General features: G+C 45.3%; 1 protein-coding gene across 2 annotated transcripts in view; it reads right to left on the bottom strand.

The window, feature by feature from the left end:
- Positions 1-21,312, bottom strand: part of LOC120994554 (amyloid beta precursor protein) — a 243,880-nt gene that overhangs the window by 208,149 nt on the left and 14,419 nt on the right. The window lies entirely within an intron of this gene.

Raw genomic sequence — 21,312 nt, 5'->3', positions numbered from 1 at the left:
TAGGCCACATCCCCTTCTCCCATGTAGCCCACCCCTCCCCATTAAGCCCCACATTTTTTTTCTCAAGTGTAGAGACACTAGTGGGGTCATTTATTAAGATGCCGGTCTTAATACCCCTGCCTTGGCGGTTGGCCTCTACATAACTTCAGCGCATGATCAGCCGGCGTACATCAAGCTTAAATGTACGCCCGCACCCAGGCTGGTGTAGATTTAAGTAATCTTCTACGCCAAAAACTGGCGTAGAAAATGATAAATGAGACGGGTCAGCCAGTCCACCCTCTTACACGTTCACGCAACGTCCTCTTGTTTCGGCGCTGGCGTGATCGGCGTTAGTCAAGCGTCACAGATTTTGCCGCAAATGACTTTTGCACCAAACTGTGCGACAGATATACGCCAAAAAGTGGCATACATCTAATCACCCCTAGGTGCGTCAATTTGCACCACTTTTTAGACAGATGCTAGGTGCAGAAAATTTTGTAAATCTGGCGCAGTTTTTTTCCTGTATCAGGTTTATTAATCTAATCCAGCACAAGACAAATCCATGATATTCGATCAGAGATAAAAACTGATGAAACCTGATGCCACAGAAGCAGATCTCTTTCTCAGTTCATGATCTTCTAAAGAGATTAAAAAAATAATTCTTATCTTCAGAAATTGATCCTCTGGAGATCTGTCCGATAAATCACAAGTCATCGTGCTGATCTGGAAGCAGAGACAGAAGAACTGCCTGGAAACGGAAGGGCGGCACAGAGAACACGAGCTCCTTAAAAGAGCAATAAATCCGTTATCACATCTGCAGACCCAGCGGAAACACCTAGAGAACTTCTGTTAGCGATCCATCATATCACATTTAAAGGGAGACTCCAGTGTTTCTCGCCAGTTCCTCACCTGCACATTGTGAAGAAGTTACAGTATGGTTTCTACATTGTAGCAGTCAGTGGCTCACATCTCCATGGCCCATGTTCCCAACCCATAAAATGTGTGCAGATCCACCTCTTAGGCTGCGTTCACACGGGCGAGATTTCCGCGCGGGTGCAATGCGGTACGTGAACGCATTGCACCCGCACTGAATCTGGACCCATTCATTTCAATGGGGCTGTTCAGATGAGCGATGATTTTCACGCATCACTTATGCGTTGCGTGAAAATCGCAGCATGCTCTATATTCTGCGTTTTTCACGCAACGCAGGCCCCATAGAAGTGAATGGGGTTGCGTGAAAATCGCATGCATCCGCAAGCAAGTGCGGATGCGGTGCGATTTTCACGCACGGTTGCTAGGTGACTGTCTATACACTGTATTATTTTCCCTTATAACATGGTTATAAGGGAAAATAATAGCATTCTGATGACAGAATGCATAGTAGGTGATCAGTTGAGGGTTAAAAAAAATAAAAAAATTAACTCACCTTCTCCGTTTGTTCGCGTAGTTCTCCCGGTCTTCAGTTCTTTAAAAAGATGAACTATGGGCTAAAGGACCTTTGATGACGTCAGATCACATGCTCCAATCACATGGTCCATCACCGTGGTGATGGACCCTGTGATTGGAGCATGTGATCTGACGTCACCAAAGGTCCTTTAGCCCATAGTTCATCTTTTTAAAGAACTGAAGACCGGGAGAACTACGCGAACAAACGGAGAAGGTGAGTTAATTTTTTTATTTTTTTTAACCCTCAACTGATCACCTACTATGCATTCTGTCATCAGAATGCTATTATTTTCCCTTATAACCATGTTATAAGGGAAAATAATTACATCTACACAACACCGAACCCAAACCTGAACTTCTGTGAAGAAGTTCGGGTCTGGGTACCACAGTCTGTTTTTTATCACGCGCGTGCAAAACACATTGCACCCGCGCGATAAAAACTGAACATCGGAACGCAATCGCAGTCAAAACTGACTGCAATTGCATTCCTACTCGCGCGGGTTTGCCGCAACACACCGGGACGCATCCGGAACTAATCCGGACACGCTCGTGTGAACCCAGCCTTATAGTGGTTTCTATTTCACATGCATCATTTAGCAGAGGAACATGGGATAGCTAAGCCCCTCCTTGGCTGCCTCCATTTCTTTAAAAATAATGAGAGTTGTAGTCAAGTTTGCTCTGATGATCTGTAATATCTAAGGCTAGGAAGTAGTCTTTCTTCTCTGCGGCCCAGTATAAAGCTTCATGCACACAACCATATGCATTTTGCGGTCCGCAAATCTCGGATCCGCAAAATACGTATACAGGGTGTGTGCGGTCTACTTTTTTTCTGCCGACCCATTAACTTTAGCGGGAACACCTTCGGAAGTGAAGCCTGGTTCTTAGGGCCCATTCAGACGGCAATTTTGCAGAATGGGTGTGGACCCATTCATTTCAATAGTGCTGCAAAAGATGCGGACAGCACAGAGGCACCATCAGCTCTCCTGTTTAAAGGGTGTGGGGATTCGCTCTGGTAGACAGGGTGTGCGGACGCAGTACAGAGGCAAATTACCAGTTCTTAAATCAAACTTCCGTGTTTATTCACACAAAGCAAAAACAAAACAGCACTTTGCAGTCTTGGTGTTAGTTCACACACAATGGAAAGTCAACATAGGAAAAATCACCTTGTTGGCAGTTCTGCCTCCAGCAGTCCATAGCAGGCTTTTAGGGGGCCTGTTTCCCTTACAGACGGGTCTCAGCCCTCCAGCACAGCACAAGCCTCAGATCCCAGAACACACACACCTCCTGAGCTCCACTGTCAGACTGAGGTAATCCTCTCTTACTGGCAGTGCTGGCTGGTTTTTAGGCCTGGCAAATCCCGGCCTGGAACATGGGGAGTAGTCACCCACCCAGCACTTTGACTACGCCCAGTAAGAGCTGTCCTGCATCAGCTATACAGCCATACTAAGTATTAATGTGTCAAACAGCAACTGCTGCTGACACATAAAAACTGGCTCTAACTCCACCGAGGCCAGGAACCTCGGTGACACGTACCTATCATCCGCGATGATTCCTTGTACCTTCTAACAAGGGGAATTCCGGTTAGATTAAGTTATCCCCTAACCACAGGATACAGAACGTCCTTTCTTAGGCCTCTACATTGTGCCATTCCTGTTTGATTCCTCCTTGAAATGTAGGACTAACCTGCCACATGGGTTACCCTTCGCCTTGTCAGTGAGGTATTATCACACACACTGTCCAATCAGGGGTAACAATGTGAGTACTGCTACATCCTACTGTCAAGAAAAGAAAACCACACAGAGATGTCAATGTAGTCCCCATGCACATGACCGTATACATTTTATCGTCCCCAATACGTAGAACCTCAAAATACGGATTTCTTTTTTGCTGACATATTGACTTCAATGGGTCCATGGACTGCATTTTGTGGATATATTCGATCGTTCTACTGACCGGACATATGGACGCAGAAAGTACACGGAGAATCAATGTGGTTTCTGCATCTGCTTGTCAATTCTGCAAAAAGACAGAACATGTCCAACACTTGGCCACAAAATGTGGACTATGGACCCACTGAAGTGCAAAAAAATGCAGATGCAACATGGACAGTATACACAAATTTACGGTTGGGTGCATGAGGTCTTAATGTTAGTCAGGTGGCTAATAACAGCTTGAAAGACCCCTTTTTGGGGCTGGCTAACCCATACTCTGCAATGTCAGAGATGCCCATATCATAGTGTTGTCAGATTTTTGGCCTTGTTTTAAAAGCCTAGGTCAAGGATGGCCAACCTGAGGCTCTCCAGCTGTTGCAAAACTACAAATGCCAGCATGCCCAGACTGCCTACAGCAGGCATGCTCAACCTGCAGCCCTCCAGGTGTTGCAAAACTACAACTCCCATCATTCCTGGAGTTTTACAACAGCTGGAGGTCCGCAGGTTGGTCATCCCTGGCCTAGGTTGTCACAAGGAAGAGACTGATAATTGCTCCTTGTTTTTAGAACAATGAGTCCAGACTTGTGGTTCTTTAACAGCTAGAAGGCCATGGACTCAGGAAGAGACGTGTCCGTCCGTCCAGGGATGAATGACCGCCTTTGTTTATCACATCCCTTTCATCTCATTAAAAACCTATGCAACGGCGATCAGGTCATCAGCATAGTTTACATTCCTGGTACCAGGCAGTAGCGAGCTGTGCTATGTACCTGCCAGAGCAATCCGATTCAGACTCCCATCCCCCTACCCCAAAAATACAAACCTATCTAGAAAGGAAAATCTGTTTCTCGGATATAACTTTACAAGAGCAGATACACAGGGCAATGATCGGGAACTAGAGCTGAAACAATTACTCGATTTAATAGAGTAATTTGACACCCAAAAATTCTCGATGCAAATTTTTCGCATCGAGGATTTGTTTGTGTCATGTGACCACGGAGCGGGAGTGAAGCGCTTGCTATTAACTCACCCGCCGGCGGGCACCGCGATGCACCTTCTTCCTGACACATCGTCAGGTCATAGTGCACGCAAGCGCGCACTATGACCCGACGCTGTGTGACGTCAGGACGTCGTCAGTGCAGCGCGCAGAGAAGAAGATGGAGGAGCTGTGGAGCGGCGCCCCTACAGGAAAGGTAAGTAATGCTGCTGGGGAGATGGCTAGAAGGGGGAGATGGTGGCACTGGGGGGCAGTTGGGGGCGCAATCTGGTGGCACTTGGGAACACATGACTCACGTTCAGCAGTCAGACCCCCAAACAACAGACACTATCGGGGGGGATACCCGCCCTATAGAGAATAGACATAAATTACATGGATCTCCATCGAAAGTGCAAGGGGCAGAGCTAGAACAGAACACCATCCTGCAACTTTAACCCAATAAAATCTAAGAGACTTGGGTAGACACACCGAATTTAAACCAGCATCTCAAGGAGGCACCAGGATTATCGATGGATGCTAGAGATTTTACAAGGTGGGAGAGCAGAATCAGAAGATTTCAGCTCCTTTACTCATTGCTTCTAATCAATTATATTACTTTAGACAACAACAAAAAAAAATGGATTTACGCCCCATCAGCACGGGAAGTCACGTAATCGGAACAGAAGAGCCGGATTTATTAGGGACTGGCTTCCTTTTCTTCCATTTTCACAGCTTGAGATTTATTAGATAGCAAGTTCATGCGTGCAGACCGGCTTGTCAGAGCTCATTATAATCTCTCATTGAGCTGATCAATACACCAGACCAGGAATAATCCTGCCTGCGATTTTCAATTAGCTTCAGAAGGAACTTACATTCGCCAAAATGTTTAATTATACAGATGAATGCATTAACACTTACACACAGGACACCTTCGGAAGTGAAGCCTGCAGAAAGCAGTAGCAGCCTCCTCACAGTCTCATTAAAATTGGAAAAACCCTCCCAAAAATGTCACTTTTTTTTTTGTAATGATTTTAACACTATAGTGACATAATAAATGTTATCCTTAAGGGGTTATTCAACCCCTATAATGACCCCCTAATGCCTGGGCACCTTATATAGGTTATACTTACCCTGGTCCCCAGCACCTGCGTCGCTCCTTCTCCCCGCAGGCTGCGATGGGGCCACGTCTCCCTAGGAGATGCAGCGGCAGGCATCAGAAGCAACCCCCTTAAGGACCAATAATATTTATCCCTTTTGTGTTTAAGCAGTCATAACTTTTAGATTTTTTTCTTCTAAATTCATTTTTTTATTTTGCAGGATTAGGGCTCGTTCACACCCATGCCCGTGCTGTGGACCATGGTGATGGATCATGTGACGGACCATGTGATGAGCGCAGTGACGTCACCACAGGTCCTTTTCCTGTGCACAGCAAAGATGAAGACAGAAGAAAAGCCGGGCTGCGCGAACAAGTGGATTAAGGCGAGTAAAATTATAAAAAAATAATAATAATTAACCCCTCCAGCCCTATTGTACTATGCATTCTGTATTAAGAATGCTATTATTTTCCCTGATAACCATGTTATAAGAAAAAATAATAAAGATCGGGTCCCCATCCCGATAGTCTCCTAGCAACCGTGCGTGAAAATCGCTCCGCATCCGCACTTGCTTGCGGATGCTTGCGATTTTCACGCAGCCCCATTCATTTCTATGGGGCCTGCGTTGCGTGGAAAACGCACAAAGAGGAGCATGCTGCGATTTTCACGCAACGCACAAGTGATGTGTGAAAATCACCGCTCATGTGCACAGCCCCATAGAAATGAATGGGTCCGGATTCAGTGCGGGTGCAATGCGTTCAACTCATGCATCGCATCCGCGCAGAAATCTCGCCCGTGTGAAAGATGCCTAAGTCCTCTGACATGCGCAGTTCTTGAACTATGGGGATTAGAGACTAAGTCCACTGACATGCGCGGAGGACATATGCTTGTGGTGTGAAGACTACGTTCGCGTTCATGCGTAGGAGCGCATAGAGGCAAAAGGGGCCGTAAACAGCGTGACTGCCAGGTAAAAAGAGGAGGGGAAAGGATGGGCTTTCTCAAATTAGAGTTTACTTAGAACTGAACCCGAGTTCGGGAAATGTTTTTTTTACAGTACAAATTAATTTATGAAGTTATTGCACAAAGTCTCGTGAGCAATAACTTCGGCTCATCGGAGCCAATACATTCTAATACTGTACGGAGCTCCTGCTCCGTACAGTATTAGAACCAAGTTTTATGCGAATCTACTTCGGATGTTTCATCTGACGTCAAGACGCTCATGCCTGAGCTGCAATTCCAAGCACAATTCCAAGCTGCAATTCCAAGCACAGCCACTATCAAATGGAGGGCGCTGTGCTTAGTGAGCAGAGGGAAGGCCACTGCACTTTTGTGAGCGCCGATGCAGTCTCAAACAGCTGATTGGTGGGGGTCTCGTGTGTTGAACATCCACCGATCAGATACTGCTGACTTATCTAGGTCAGGAGTATAAAGTTCTTGGAAAACCATTTAAGTAAAAGCTTGCATCCCCATAAAATGAAAATTCTAGGACATCATTTTTTAAGACATCTGCACTGTGCCATTCCTCTGTTATTCCACCTGGAAGGGTAGGTCTAAACTGCTAAATAGGTTACCTTTCTTCTTGTCAATGAGGTATGATCACACACTGTCATGTTTTTCCACATCCGTATGTCTACCCCACAAAAAGATAGAACATGTATCAATATTGGGGAGATCAGAGATTTACGGATAGCAAAACGGATATTGTTGTGTGCATACATTTCCAGGAGGAAAATAAAGGAATTGCACAATGCAGATTTTCCAAACCTTACAGGACAGTAGAAATGGCTCTTTTTTTTTTTCTTTTTTTTTTAAAGACATGGAAAACAACTGCGCCAAGGTCCTCACTAAGAAAAACTGTTGAGTAGTGGGTCGGGTTCAAGTGCCGTTAAGTTTAACACTTGCATGGAAGTTGTCCTTGTTGTCAGCTCTGGACTGGGGTGGCCTGACAACACCCACAGCATTACATACTTACCAACTTTTATATTGTCAAAATCTGGACATTTAAGCCCTGCCCCTGAGAAGTCTCCAAAACATCCAGTGTTGGGTGAGGTTTGCATAGGACTACCACACCAAAAACAGGCAGGGCCAGGCGACACTCTAATGTATCTGAGGGGCTCCGGACTATCTGCAGACAATGTTGGGGGAAGACAAGGATCGGAGTCGGACATGTTGCTTTTCAACTCTTGATCTTTTTTTATGTTCTTCAGGGAGATATAATCCACCGCAAGAGGCGTATTTTTTTCCAATTTGGACTCTCCTGACCGGTTTTCACCATGTAAACCAATCCCTCTGGTTTGTTTCCATCCTGTATGTAGCACTTCCTGTTCCTGTACCCAACCAAACCCATGATGCACTTCTTCCTCTGCCACAGCTCCAGCCCCGCCCCAACAACGTCCAGCTAGTTTATAGCTCCTCCCACCAAGCTAGTTACATAGACACTCCCCCACCCATGGACATGGCACCACAGGAAATAAGAGCTGCATGGACACGGTCATGTGACCGTAGCCCAGATAGGAGCAATAAAGGGAAAAGAAATACAGGACAAAATTACAACTAACTTCATATATTATTTTATAGGATATTAATGCAAACCAGAAAACCCCTTTAAGAAAAGAAATGCCACTGAATGCCGGCCTTATCCACAAGGAACCACGGAGAGGGGTAAAGCATCCCAAGAACGTAGGATTAAGGCTTCATGCAGACAGCCGTACCATGTTTTGAGGCCCGTATCGTGGATCCGCAAAACACAGATACCAGCCGTGTGCGTTCTGCATTTTGTGGAACGGAAGGTCAGACCCTCAATAGACTAGTCCTATTCTTGTCCGTGATACGGACACGAATAGGACACGTTCTTTTATTTTTGCGGGGCCGTGGAACGGAGGTCCGTTTGCTGTCCGCCTCTTTTTCGGCCCAATTGAAGTGAATGGGTCAGCATCTAAAATCGCAAAAAATGCGTCTCACAAGCGGACCGACACGACCTTTGTGTGCATGAGCCCTAACAATGATTTGCTTAGGACAAATACCACACCCTATTATTATCGAAGTATCTAACCAAAATAATCCTTTTCCAGATTGAAACTGGCGCAGCGATCACCTGATCGCAGCAGATCTCGCATTGGGAGGCTGCGGCCTACAGGTGAGATGCAGTATTACAACCTGTCCATGTAATAAACAGATGGGTCGGGCACGCAAGGGTCATTCTATTTTGCTAGCGGCTCTCCACTCCGTAGGACATGGAAACAACCCCTTTATGTAGCCTTCAGTCTGGCATGGTTTCAAGACGGCATCAATGTAGTGAAAATAGCAGGAAGCTCCTCTGAAGCGGGGTAAAATTATTTCAGAAGAATTCGCTATATTTAGGCTGGAGCCAAAGCAGTTTTTCTTACTTGGTCACCGCTATGTTTATCTGTGTGACATGTTGTCTCCTTCTTGGTGACGCCGGGTTACACGGTCACCTTTCAACAAAAAGCGGTGTCTCCAAAGTTTTCTTTTTCGGCAGCGTAAAACTTCCTGTGAGCGGACCGTCGGTACAGCAGGCAAACAGCTGCAATGTGTGCTGGCATACGAGAGACAGAAAAGCATTTGGAAGCAGCTACAGGATGTAGGTGTAACACGATCACGGAGATTAACACTTGATCTATCATTTCCAAAACAAGACGCTTAACCCACCGGGTGAACCGCACCCGACAGACCGCGAAATGATACAGTGATATGTTCAACTATAGGATGGCATGAAAAGCTCTGCCTGCATAAAAGTACAAAACGTAAAAAATAACAAAAGACACAAAATACAAACTGCTGTGATCTAAAAATGACAAACAGTATAAAGGAATAGTAAAAAATAGTAATAAATCTCATCATTATGTATGTATACACCACAAATAAAAAGCCACAAAATGAATAAAAATGGAACCATTAATTAGAATGAAATGCTTGAAACCACAAGTCTTTGAATTCGGTCTTACAAAAAGAAAACAAACATTTCTGCAGTTCTTTTTTTTTTTTTTTAATTCCTATACATTTATACCAATGTGGATGTAAGGAGGACACTTCTTTGCCAATTTCCGGGTCAATAGAGCCCTATATATACATTGAACGTGCAAAGCCTTAGTCATCACATGACCGAGCAGCCATCATGATGCCTGTAATGAAAAATTGAATTAAAGGGGTTTTCCTCTGGATAGGTCATCAGTATCTGGTCTATAGGGGTCTGACACCTAGGATCCCCACCGATCAGCTGTTTCAGAAGGCACTGGCGCTCTCAGCAGTGCCGCAACCTTCTGCTAGGAGCAGCGCAACCCTGTAGACGTGAACAGGGCTGAGCGCAATACAAAGCACAGCCGCTATACAGTGTACGGCGCTGGCCTTGGTAAGCTGTGAGGAGCCCCAGCGCCTTCTCAAACACCTAATCGGAGAGGGTTCTGGATGTCGGACCCCCACTGATCAGACACTGATGACCTATCCAGAAGATAGGTCATCAGTACTAAAATCTCGGAAAACCCTTAAAGTCTGCAGAAATGCTGTAGACTTCTTCAGGAACCAGATCTGTCACTACAGGATCTATTTTAGTAGCCAGACGTACTTTCATAGAGCCGTCCCCTCTCCTGACATGTCTGTTGTAGTAACTACTTGCATTTCCCATGTAATAACAATTCTGCAATATCCATTCTTATGACTCTATGTTTTGCCATACTTTTATTATTCCTGCTCGAAAATGATGATTGAATTGCCAGCAGCCTGCAATGGAGGTCCGTATAGGTGTTACCAGTTGGGTAGAACTGATTGGATAGTGTCTGACTGTGCAGCAACACCCCCCCAAACTGGTAACACCCAGCAGGACCTTCATTGCAAACTGCTAGCAATTCATTTATAACAGTCATAAGAACAGATGCAGGAGGGGGGACGGGTCCTGTTTAATGGAAAGCAACTGAAAGAAGCTCATTTATAGGGCTTTGGCTACCTGAGTAGCAGATTGGCTTGCAGACTATAGGCGTCATGCAGGTCACAGCGCATGCTGCTACCATGTGGAAACCGTACTGTCACAGTGAATATACGACACGTGAGCCAGGACAACAAACTTATCATCTCAAGGAAGAAACATGGAGGCAGCACCCTAAGCTTCATGAATTGCCGAGTAAGTTCCACACAGGAATGTTCTCAATGAACACGGTGACCTCCGAGGACACGCTCACTTTGTTCACTATATTTAGCATGACCAACATCCTGAGTAACAGAACATTAACTTGCCAACTGTGCGGGCGCTGAGAAGCCAACTCCCTTGGCTTGAAGCATGAATGGCTTTCCAGGAGACCTATGCAGACCACTCAGAGGTGGAGCAGACTAGGCGTGAGTAGATCTCCATGTACCATAATAACACCTTAAAGGGATTATCCCAGAATCCTTTATTTTCCTGAAAACCCATCTTATTGAAAACACACTGCAATATGCCCTCTAGGATTGTAGACTTCCGATTCCACTGGTCCACCTGGACAAGAGACCACCATGCCACCATGAGGGCAAACCAGGCACGGAGCGAGAAAGAGCGACACTATAGTAAAACTGAGGCCACAGACTGAGCGTAAAAGAACTACAAAAGAACAGAACCGGGGACTTTCATTTCAGCCTATAGGTTGTAATGGCAAAGTCTTATTATTTTGGGTACAATAAAAAAATGAGAATTTCCCAAAAAATAATATTTATGGCAAGTCAATCCCACAATGGTCAGATCATTGGGGTTCTTTACTGGAAAGTCCACTGCAAATGATGGGGACTGAAGTCACTTGAGCCCACCAAAAGAAATAATTGAGGTCTCCTTTTCCTGCCTGATATTAAAGAACTTCTCCTGGATTTTCATATTCATGGTCTATCCTCAGGATAGGTGAATCAATATGAGATCGGCAGGCGTCCAACCACTGGCACCCCCTCCAATCAGCTGTTTAAGGAAGCTGTGGTGCTCATTGGAGCTTTGGCGAGTGCCGCGGCCTCCTCACCGCTGACCAAGCAATGCGCCATCCATTGAGTAGCGGCTGTGCTTGGTACTGCAGCTCAGCCCAATTCACTCGAATGGGACTGAGCCGCGCCTAGGCCATGTGACCGATGAACATGACGTCACAAGGCCTAAGCACCGTGGCCTCTTTATACAGCTGATTGGTGGGGGTGCTGTAAGTCAGCCCCCCATCGATCAGATACTGATGACCTATCATGAGGAGAGACCCATCAATATCAAAATCCTGGAGAAACCCTTTAAACCATATATGTACGCTCACTCTCCACCCAAGTCTATGGGAATGACCAAGCGAGCACCACCGTACCACACTGCAGATTGGTGGTAGACATCTTTGCCGGGCACAGGGGACTTTACACCCCGGTTCTCAGAATCGGGGGGGGGGGGGGGGGAGTCCCTATGCCAACTCAGGTCAATATTCTATAAAATGTTAAACCCCTGAATAGACAAAATTAGAAAGATATCATAAGAAGCGAGGCTGTAAAGTTTTAGACATAATGTGCTGATGTCTTATAGGATTCTATATATATATTATAAGGAACTAAACAGCAGCCCAGACACTTCCTTGTAAATCCTTGCCCAACACTGTGGATCATGCAGGAAATGCAACAAACGGAAATCGTGAATCTAATTTTAGTTTTATTCATCAATTTACGTGGACGGGATTATTTTGTTTTTGTTTCACGAGATGGTATACTGCATACTAAACCATCCTTCTGCTTAGACTGTGTAGGTGGTAAGCAGGACGTATGGAATAAATGGGAACTAGTAGTACTGGTTACGTCCAGTAAACAGATACACGTTACTAGGGATGAGCGAACCCATGAACATCAGGTCAAAGTTCGGGACACGAACTTGACCCCAAACCCGGACCCCATTGAAGTCAAAGGGGACCCGGAATCCACTTTAGTATTTTCCATTATAACATGGTTATGGCGGAAAATAATAGCATTCATGGTGAGCGCGGTGACGTAATCGCAGGTCCTTTTGCAGGTTCTGCTGAAAGAAGATAGTAGACACTGCGGCAGCGCAATCAAGTGGATGAGGCGAGTTGTTTTTTTTACCCTAAATTGCCATATTCTTCTGTCTTAAGAATGCTATTACTTTCCGCTATAACCATGTTATAACGGAAAATAATAAAACGACCCGAACACCGAACTTCAGTGAAAAAGCCCGGGTTCGGGTACTGTATTTATGGCATATTGAACATACAGTATGTACCACCTGGATACACTTCAAGGTCCTCTATCTAATGGGAGAATGCATGAAAAACAAGTGAGAGCCACAGACAGTCGTGTCTGTTACCAGATGGTTGGGGGGCGCATATGGTGGTGCATCTCTGGTTTACATCCGTCACAGTTATTACACCACCGCCTCTAGTAGCAATGGAGCGGCCCGGTCGGAGCAGCACAGGGTAGGTGGCCTGCATCTGAACTTGTAGCTTAGCTGAATTCCTGTGAATGGGACTGAGCTGCAGTACACAATACAACCCATGGACAAAGGGTGGCGCTGTTTCTGTAGGGAAAACATAATTAATTATTTTCCTAACCTCAGACAATCTCCGCTATCTGCCAAGTCAGGATCCCAGGTTGTCAGGCCACCGTCTACAGATATTCTTTTATCTACAATGATCTATATAATGTGGTATCAGGTGACAAATCTTTGCCGTTTTGCCGCCAAGTCCATCCTGAGGCTTCACGTTCAGCAAATATTCGGCTTTGTGTGGATTAGCATTCCACCGAATCATCACTTCATTAGCCGGTAACATAAGACGACACTCACATATTACACAATACGTGGCGGTCACAAGGCCTGAAATCTACCGGAAAATCTTCCATACCTACACTATGGTGGGGGGGGATTTATCAAAACTGGTGTAAAGTAGAACTGGCTAAGTTGCCCATAGCAACCAATCAGATTCCACCTTAAAAAATTTTCAGAACTCCTTTGGAAAATGAAAAGTGGAATCCAATTGGCTGCCATGGGCAACTAAGCCAGTTCTACTTTACACCGGTTTTGATAAATCTCCCCAAATAGGTATTTCTACAGACATGGCCCAGCTGGAAATACAATAAAAGCATTGCCAACTGTCCCGAATTAGCAGGGACTGTCCAGGAGTTTCAGAGACAGTCCCGTGAAATTTGGGCTGTCCCAAGCCAAAAGTGGGTGTGGCCCATAAGTGTTTGATTCCGGCGGCAGAGTTCGGGCATTCCCTAGGGCAGGGGTTTTGAACTCCCCAATTTTATCAACCTAAACGTTGATAAGTATGTAAAAGGCTCCATGTAGGTAGCATTGAAGGCCCTAGGATACTTTCACACTAGCGTTTTTCTTTTCCAGCATAGAGTTCTGTCCTAGGGGCTCTATACCAGAAAAGAACTGATCAGTTTTATCCTAATGCATTCTGAATGGAGAGTAATCCGTACAGGATGCATCAGGATGTCTTCAGTTCAGTCTTTTTGACTGATCAGGCAAAAGATAAAACCGCAGCATGCTACGGTTTTATCTCCGGCCAAAAAAACTGAAGACTTGCCTTAATGCCGGATCCGATTCCATAGGAATGTATTAGTGCCGGACCCGTCCTTCCGGTCTGTGCATGCGCAGACAGAAAAAAAGGTGAAAAAAAATAAATGCCAGATCTGTTTTGCCGTATGACACCGGAAAGATGGATCCGGCATTTCAATGCCTTTTTCTGACTGATCAGGCATTTTTCAGACTGATCAGGATCCTGATCAGTCTTACAAATGCCATCAGTTGGCATACGTTTTGCCGGATCCAGCGACGGAACTGCTTGCCGAATCACTTTGCCGCAAGTGTGAAAGTAGCCTTACGCTAGGCCGCCGATATTTGACTGGTCAAGCTGGGATTCCCCTCTTTAATTTTTTTTCCCCCTAAACGGTGCCGTACATAAGGTAGTGGCTGTGTCTGGTACTGCGGGTCACTAATGTTCAGTACCATAAGAGGGAATGGGACGAAGCTGCAGTACCAGACACAACCACAGACCTATGCCTGGTTATCCTAAGAACGATAATCACTGTGTGTAACTGTTCTACAACCAAGGATTTCCTAAATGGTCTAAGGCAGTGGTGGCGAACCTATAGCACGGGTGCCAGAGGTGGCAGTCAGAGCCCTCTCTGTGGGCACCCGCACCCTAATATGCCTTAGACTTTTCTTGTCATTCACCAGCGCAGGGCGCACCATGAACAGCACAGGCAGCGCACTGAATGCAGACAGGCTGTTATAGCTAAATGATAAAGTACATGGAAGATTTACCCATATTGGTATTCAGGTTACATTGCCGTGTTGGCACTTTGTGATAAATAAGTGGGTTCCAGGGCTGCAGTTTGGGCACTCCGTCTGTACACGGTTCACCATCACTGCGCTAAAGGAATGCTAAACACAGAAATTAATTTTACAAGTGGAAAATTTAAGAAAATTTTGAAAAAAAATAAAAGAGAGAAGGAAACGTGCATATTTAGGGTCCTGACAAAGACCTAGATTAAGTGTACAGCTGGCTAATAGAGAACCTGTCCCCTCTCCTGACAGGTCTGCTTTAATATCCACTTGCATTTCCCAAGTGATAACAATCCTGGAGCACCTATTCTTGTGCTGTTCCTTTATTATTCCTTGTAGAAGTTTAAGAATGAATTGCTAGCAGTTTGCAATAAAGATCCACCTAAGGATTACCAGTTTTTCCAATCAGTGGTGTCGATGCCAGACTGTGCAGAGATCCCCCCCCGAAGTAGTAACACCTAAGTGGACCTTCATCGCAGACTTCTGGCAATTCATTCATAAAACTTCTTGCAGGAATAATGAAGGAACAGCACAACATAGAGTCATAAGAATAGATGCTCCAGAATTATTATTACATGGGGAATGCAAGTACAGTGGTCCCTCAAGTTACAGTATTAATTGGTTCCAGGGCGACCATTGCATGTTGAAACCATTGTAAGTTGAGTTATCGGTTCCAAACCCCTTAAAATGTCATCCTAGATAAGATTTAAGAAACATAAGCAGATAACTAGGACAGATAAAGCAAGTCCTTACATATAACAGTCAGGAACAGATGCTAACTAGAAACTAATACAGATATTGTACCAGAGAAGTGACCTTAATTGGCTGGATCGGAGTCTGAGACATTGCATCTTGAGGGACCACTGTACGTACTAAAACAGACATCAGGGGAGGTGACAGCTCCTCTTTTTAATGCTCAGGTTCTAGTGTTTTAGACATCCTAACTGAACCCCTCTACATAAAAATGCCCGACGCCATACAAGAGGTCTTGAAGGAGTTCTCGGAGATTAGAAAAAAATTAAAATTAAAATTAGCCTTCCAGAAACAGCGCCACTCTTTCACTTGGTGGTATCAGGTGTTGCAGCGTTGTCTTATTTTTTCAGATTCTCATACAATACTATTTACAGGATGGATGCTCGCCTTTATTGCATACAATATTCCCCCGTGATGGATTCTCCTTAAAGGGGTTCTCCAGGAACTAAGAAAATGAAAATACTTAAATATTACTTTATTATAAATACATTCCCAAATACCTTTCATTAGTTATAACGGCTCATTTTGTCTCGGGAGCAATCATCAGGAGAGATAAAATGGCCGCTGTCCTATTAGTACACACAAAACCTGTCCTAATCACACAGCAGGACGTTACTTCACAACACTGAGCTAAAGAGCTGCCTCATCCTCCTCTCCTACTTGTCAGGGATTATGATCCTGAATACAGCTGATAAGATCTTCAGCTGAATCTCTGGGGAATGGAGTCTATGAGGAGACATGAAGTACAGAGAGGACGGACAGGACTGTGGTAATGGAGACTGCATACAAGTGCTGCTGCTCATTATCTACACCACCACCTCCTCTCCGTACGTCATGTCTCCTCGTGAACTCCATTCCTACAGAGATTCATCTTATCAGCTGTATTCAGGATCATAATCCCTGACAAGTTGGAGAGGCGGGTGAGGCAGCTCTTTAGCTCAGTGTTGTGAAGTAAGGCTACTTTCACACCTGCGTTACGTGCGGATCCGTCTGGTATCTGCACAGACGGATCGGCACCTATAAATGCAAACGATGGTATCCGTTCAGTACGGATCCGTCTGCATACACTTAGTCAAAAAAAAGTCTAAGTGTAAGTCAAACGGATCCGTCCTGACTTTACATTGAAAGTCAATGGGGGACGGATCCGTTTGCAATTGCACCATATTGTGTCAATGTAAACGGATCCGTCAGAAAACCAGTCAGTATCTGGTGTGGCCACCATTTGCCTCACGCAGTGCAACACATCTCCGCTGCATAGAGTTGATCAGGTTGTTGATTGTGGCCTGTGGGATGTTGGTCCGCTCCTCTTCAATAGCTGTGCGAAGTTGCAGAAAATTGTCAGGAACTGGAACACGTTGTCGTATACGCCGATCCAGAGCATCCCAAACATGCTCTATGGGTGACATGTCCGGTGAATATGCTGGCCATGCAAGAACTGGGATGTTTTCAGCTTCCAGGAATTGTGTACAGATCCTTACAATATGGGGCCGTGCATTATCATGCTACAACATGAGGTGATGGCCGTGGATGAATGGCACAACAATGGGCCTCAGGATCTCGTCACGGTATCTCTGTGCATTCAAAACGCCATCAATAAAATGCACCTGTGTTCGTTGTCCATAACATACACCTGCCCATACCATAACCCCACCGCCACCATGGGCCACTCAATCCACAACGTTGACGTCAACAAACTGCTCACCCACACGATGCCACACATGCTGTCTGCCATCTGCTCTGAACAGTGAAAACCGGGACTCATCCGTGAACAGAACGCCTCCAACGTGCCAGACGCCATCGAATGTGAGCTATTGCCCACTCAAGTCGGTTACGACGACAAACTGCAGTCAGGTCCAGACCCCGATGAGGACGGCGAGCATGCAGATGAGCTTCCCTGAGATGGTGTCTAACAGTTTGTGCAGAAATTCTTTGGTTATGCAAACCGATTGTTGCTGCAGCTGTCCGGGTGGCTGGTCTCAGACAATCATGGAGGTGAACATGCTGGATGTGGAGGTCCTGGGCTGGTGTGGTTACACGTGGTCTGCGGTTGTGAGGCCAGTTGGATGTACTGCCAAATTCTCTGAAACGCCTTTGGAGATGGCTTATGGTAGAGAAATGAACATTCATTGCACGGGCAACAGCTCTGGTAGACATTCCTGCAGTCAGCATGCCAATTGCACGCTCCCTCAGACATCTGTTTCATTGTGCTTTGTGATCAAACTGCACATTTCAGAGTGGCCTTTTATTGTGGGCAGTCTAAGGCACACCTGGGCAATATTCATGCTGTCTAATCAGCACCTTGATATGCCACACCTGTGAGGTGGGATGGATTATCTCGGCAAAGGAGAAGTGCTCACTAACACAGATTTAGACAGATTTGTGAACAATATTTGAGAGTAATGGGTCTTTTGTGTATGTAGAAAATGTTTCAGATGTTTGAGTTCAGCTCATGCAAAATGGGAGCAAAACCGAAAGTGTTGCGTTTATATTTTTGCTCAGTGTGTTTCTCCTAATCATTGCTCCACCGACAAAATGAGCCATTATAACTAAAGAAAAGTATTTGGGAATATATTTAAAACAAAGTAATATTTAAGTATTTTCAGTCATTTTATTTTAATTCCCGGAGAACCCCTTTAAACACTCAGCTTGTGCTCATCAATGGTGACTGCTGATTAAGTAAAAACCATTAGACTGTCTTCAGAGTAAAAACTTAAGGGGTGAGAGGATTAACACGGTATTTCCTTGAAATCCCCCGAACCCTCAAGGGACACTGGATTGAACAGCAAACATCCATGTCAATCCTACATTCTAAAAGTCAGGTTCTGCTGATTTCCCACGAGCACACGGCGTGACAGGAGGAGATCGATAGAGCGCTGGAGCAGGAGCTTCATGCATTGGGCTGGAAGACTGAAGATGCAATTCGTGACGCAGAACAGAAGGACCGGCTTAAATTGAGAGGGAGATCTCTGGATCCATGTGAGGTGCAAGGCTGGTTCTAGCGTTGTTAGAAAGAGGTTGTACTTGTCATGTACAATATGATGTCTGATATTCATTTTTTACATTAATCATGGGGTAAACTCCTTTAGGTGCAGTCAATAGTCAGGGCTGGAAGTGGGGCTTCAAAAAACTAAGCTGCTATCGCCGCAGTGCCCTGTAATAATACCGCCAGCACAGTGTACCCTCATAGACCACACCAGAATAGTCTTAGAGATAAAAGACTAAATTCTGGCTGCCTGCAGTTGCCACTAGGGGGAGCTCACTACATATATATTCATACAGTTGAGTCAATAGGTGAATTTTCCAATAGATTTGCACCAATTTTGTTGCTGTTAAATGTCAGAAATCATGTTTGCAAAAAATATGGTCTCCAACTTTCCGACATTTATTCCTTCTTAAGCCAGAGAAAGTTGCACATTTTAGGACAAACCTGCTCCCGTTCAAAGAAGGTGTGGATTTCATTTTCTGATTTAAATTTTGCTGTGATTTACTCTAAATAGCTTTTGAAACGCGTGGGAAATGCCAGTCTTGGTAAATGTGAGGCACTCAGTTCAATATAAATACATACGTAGCAAGCTGCCCGCCGCCCCAACTCGCTAGCAGCCTTTGAGGAGGACTTGCCTGATCCTCAAGGAGATCTCGCCTAGCTCAGCCCACTGCAGAGAGGGAGCAGAGTTCCTGGAGGATCTCAGATTAGGTTATGTGAGAATGTAAATGTAATGAGCATTTCTTGCCAAGCAGGGCTGATAGCAGAGAGTAATAGACTGCACGACCCATGTAGATGAATAACAGGCTTTAGGTTTAGTGTCCCTTTAAAAATGGATGAGGCTTTGAACGACACATGTGTAATAAGCGGGACTTGTCATTTCCAAGAAAAGAAGGGGGGAAAAAACCCTCTTTGTGTTTCAGTTTTTCTCTCGAAATAGTAACGATCTCGGCAGCCAGAATTCCATAATGATGACACGGCCGCTATTAATGTGGCCGGTGACAAATCGCTCCGCTCGGTGACCGAAAATACAATCGCAAATCAAACACCCCAGAGCAAACAAAACTGTTCATTGTTCTAATGTCCCTCGTTCCTATAGCCCCTTCTATGTGGCCAGATCGTCATATCGAATGATCGTGCCGTCGATCACCCGATGAATGAGTGAAACGCTCGTTCACGCGGACACATAATGATTGTTTATGGGCAGCAGATTGTGACGTTGTCAGGAAGGAATGCTTACTTCATGACAATCACCTGCTCCATCTGGCCTTAAAGGTGAATTCCTGTTATAGAAAGGTATCCTCATCCCCCATCGCCCACTCATCTGATAGTTATCCCCCATCCTGTAGATTGGGGAATACCCCTTTAAGCATCAATAGTGCAGGGAAGCAGAGAAAGGAGATTTTAAAAGGGGTTTTCCAAGACTTTTATACTGATAACCTATCCAGACTATCTGATCAGTGGTGGTCCAACACCTAGGATCCCCACTGATCAGTTATTTGAAAAGGCACCGGCGCTTGCAGTAGTGCTGCGGCCTTTTTGCAGCTTAGTCTAGGCCGTGTGATGTCACGTTCGTCGGTCACGTGGCCTAGTGGCAGCAATGGTGGTCATACTTATACACTGCAGGAAAAAGCAATGTCCTATGGGCACTCCCACGGTCCTGCCCACCAGAGATGCCAGAACCTTTTCCTATAGTGTGCAAGCATGACCAACACTAGTGGAGGCAATATGGACAATCACAATATATTAGTAAGTGTCTTGTATTAAATTTCTCTACATGATATATGCCATTTGTTGAAGGGAGACAATCTCTTTAAAAAGTAAATTTCAAGACAAATTTGGGGTCTTACTCGGCAATCTATGAATAACAAAAGGTACTGTGCCGGAAGCTTCTAGAAGACGTCTTGAGTTACATGTTATAACAAGTTAAAATATGAGGTCACCGGGGGTCAGTGCACATCATAGTTAATGCCCTGGAACAAGTCTGCTGTTTTCTTTTAATATCACATTTTCCAGTTACACAAGTTCTGCGCACGGATCTTTATCTGAATAAATTCTGCTTTCCTCTCAGGAAAAGGTTTCTTAACTCAAACCTGGTCACACAGACGAGGTGATGGCGTTTCGTAAAGGAAGTTGATGAGAAGGAGGAGAAGAAAAGAAGTAGAAAGGAAGGAAAGGCGTAAGGGAAGGGAAAGAAGACGAAAAGGAGAGGGGAGGGAGCAGGAGAGGGGAAAGTGGAGAAAGAGAAGAAGGGGTGACTGGGAAGAAATGACAATTGGAAATTGAGAGGAACAGCTAGAAGACGTAATGTAAGAGATGGGGAGAAGAGGTATGGAAACAGGGAAAGATATGGAAAGGGAAGAGGGAAAGATATGGAAAGGGAAGAGGGAAAGATATGGAAAGGGAAGAAGAAGAGGAAGGGGAAAGGATGGAAAGGCAAAGGCGGCCAAAGGCAGGGGAAAAAGGCAAAGGCGGCCAAAGGCAGGGGAAAAAGGCAAAGGCGGCCAAAGGCAGGGGAAAAAGGCAAAGGCGGCCAAAGGCAGGGGAAAAAGGCAAAGGCAGGGGAAAAAGGCAAAGGCGGCCAAAGGCAGGGGAAAAAGGCAAAGGCGGCCAAAGGCAGGGGAAAAAGGCGAAGACGGCCAAAGGGGAAAGGCGAAGACGACGACAGGAAGGGGAAAGGCGAAGACGACGACAGGAAGGGGAAAGGCGAAGACGACGACAGGAAGGGGAAAGGCGAAGACGACGACAGGAAGGGGAAAGGCGAAGACGACGACAGGAAGGGGAAAGGCGAAGACGACGACAGGAAGGGGAAAGGCGAAGACGACGACAGGAAGGGGAAAGGCGAAGACGACGACAGG

This window comes from Bufo bufo, chromosome 3, assembly GCF_905171765.1.
Source record: "Bufo bufo chromosome 3, aBufBuf1.1, whole genome shotgun sequence".
NCBI classification, from domain to species: domain Eukaryota; kingdom Metazoa; phylum Chordata; class Amphibia; order Anura; family Bufonidae; genus Bufo; species Bufo bufo.
Note: the sequence above shows the minus strand (reverse complement) of the source record. Positions and strands in the feature narration are given on the sequence as shown.